The sequence below is a fragment of the Pteropus alecto genome, unplaced genomic scaffold (genome assembly GCF_000325575.1).
Source record: "Pteropus alecto unplaced genomic scaffold, ASM32557v1 scaffold189, whole genome shotgun sequence".
NCBI classification, from domain to species: domain Eukaryota; kingdom Metazoa; phylum Chordata; class Mammalia; order Chiroptera; family Pteropodidae; genus Pteropus; species Pteropus alecto.
Genome location: NW_006442117.1, coordinates 1,363,683 through 1,366,048, shown reverse-complemented (window position 1 = coordinate 1,366,048; position 2,366 = coordinate 1,363,683). Strand labels below are relative to the sequence as shown.

The 2,366-nt window shown below is 61.8% G+C and overlaps 1 protein-coding gene across 1 annotated transcript in view; it reads left to right on the top strand.

The window, feature by feature from the left end:
- The window catches only part of PCNX2 (pecanex homolog 2), a 170,071-nt gene that overhangs the window by 101,652 nt on the left and 66,053 nt on the right, over positions 1-2,366 (top strand). The window lies entirely within an intron of this gene.

The following is a 2,366-nucleotide window of genomic DNA, read 5'->3' as shown; positions in this document are numbered from 1 at the left end:
CCCTCCCCCGCCCTTTCCTGCTGTGCTCGCCTGGCCTTGGCCACAGCGTCCCCCCCTCACCAGCATCCTCCAGCATCGACCTGTTTATCATGTCCTGTCTCCCCAACTAGAGCGCGTTTCCAAGGGCCGGTCTTGTTCACACCGTGTCTGGTTGTCCAGAACAGGGTCAGGCACACAGTAGGCACGCAGCGAGCCTCTGTGGGACGTCGTGTGGTCTCTCTTACGCTGACTAGTGACCAACTGACCCAAAGCCACCACCGCGCCCGGCGCGGCCCCGTCCCAGTCTGCCCACGCACAGGTGTAAGGGACGGTTGGCAGAGGCTCACGAAGCCCCTGCGGGAACAGAGCACACCTCCTGGGCACTCAAGGATGCCCTGCCACTCACTGCCACCTGGCACAGTGCGGGAGAAAGCCACACCCAGCCCCGTGTCCAGAAACGAAGGACACCATCCGTGCCCGTGTCCCCTAGAGAACGGAACTGGGACCTCGTCGAGTGGCGGCCTCCTGCCTCCTGCAGCAGCGGACAGATGCAGACGCGGGGCCCTGAGCTGCCTCGTGCAGTTAACTGAATCCAGTCGAGAGCTTGGACGTGGAAATCTGCTTTTTGAGAAACGAAGTCTGAGCTTGGATGCGGGGGCTGCGTGACGTTCTGTTATTCTTGGGGGTGACGATTCACAGCGGGGGTGGGGTGCACGAGAGGACGGAGGTTTCAGATGGAGTGTGAGGGTCACTCCGAATGTCCGCCTTGGGCTCCTCGCGGTGTGTGTTCGGTTTTCTGGGCCTCCGGCGGATCTCGTTTAGTGGCTTCGCCACTGCCTGCTGTCCTGGCCACTCCTGGCTGCAGAGCTGGCCACCTGGCTGTGCCCTGTGCTCTGCGGTCAGCCAGGCTCCTCCCGTGGAACCGAGAGGGGAGAACACAGTCCGCGTCTAGGCGTGGGTTTGTCTGCCCGGTGGTGACGCGCCGATGCGTCCAGCTGGCCGGCTCATGACATGCGGCCACGGCTGCGACTCCGCTCTGAACGGTGCCGTGTAACTGCGGGAAATGCCCGCTCCGCCCCGAACACCCTTCAGGCAGGATGCGGAGCCCGCCCGTCACCCTCCCGCCTTCCACGCCCGGGTGAAGCGCCCACACTCCCTGAGGCAGGTTCACCGCACGGGCAGCTGCGTGTCACCTCCCGGGAAGGGATGGAGGGCTGCAGGCGTGCCGGCGGCTCCCGCACACCTCCGCCTGCCAAGCGGGGGGCAGGTCCCCCCACTCGACGTCAAGCCTGGCGTGAAAGTTACACCCTTTTTCTTCATTTCCTCCTCTATTCTCATGCCGAAGTGTACTTAATAAACACGTGGGTCGAGTCACGTCGTTCAAAGGTCCACGTAGACCAACGTGTCGCTGCTAATGTGTCAACGAGGTGTTTATGGGCTCCCATATTTTTAAAAGTCTGGGCCTTTCTCTCCTGACGAGGCTGCTCCTGGCCAGCGTCCCAGTCCCTCCCCCCAGGGACAGCGGCCACGCGCCCTCGGCGAGACCAAAAGCTGAAGAGCTCGAGTCTCAGCGGAGACAGAAAGCGATGCGCGTTGCAGGCAAAAAGCCGCATGAGTGGCTTCAGGGGGTCCAGGGGCGGGGACACCTCCAGACGCCCCGCCGACGGAGTTCTGCAGACCTTATTACTCAGCAGCCTGGAGCCCTCTTCCGAGCCTTCCTTAAGATGCTTCTAGAACACAGAGATCAATTTGGCTGTGAGACGGGAGACGTCTTCTGTGCGAGGCCGACCACTGGCACTTGTCACCCTTTGCCGGATGGAGGCTCCCGGTTCCACGGGGCTTCCGTTTCCTACAGGAGTAGGAGCGTGTGTCCTCGGCCAGGTGCGCACACTTAGGCCGAGGTCCGCGAGGTCACCGGCTGCCCCGCGCTTGCTTTCCTGAGTGACCTGCTGATGAAGCACCTCGAGAGGACCAAACCACGGTGCTTCTGCCTCAGGTGGAGAAAGGCCGCTGACCACACTGAGTAAGTTTAAAACACCCAGGGAGGAGGAGGGGAAATGCCTCTCTCGTCAGGAAAATCAGCGGCCATCGCAAAGATCGGGCAAGTGACTGCACATCAGCAAGTGACAAGAAACATGCCACTGAGTGCGTCAGCCGCGGGTCTGTCCCTTGAAGAGTCGGGAAACGCCTGAGGCTTTTTCCACTGGTCGTTTCACAGTTTGGAAAACGACATAGCACTTACACTTACTCATCTGCTGGAGCAGCGGTCCCCAACCTTTGTGGCACCAGGGACCGGGGCCCTAGGAGCATCTGACGCCCGATGATCCGAGGCAAGGCCGAAGCGGCGACAGCGCCCAGTGCCTGCTAGCGTGCGCAGGCGCCGCAGT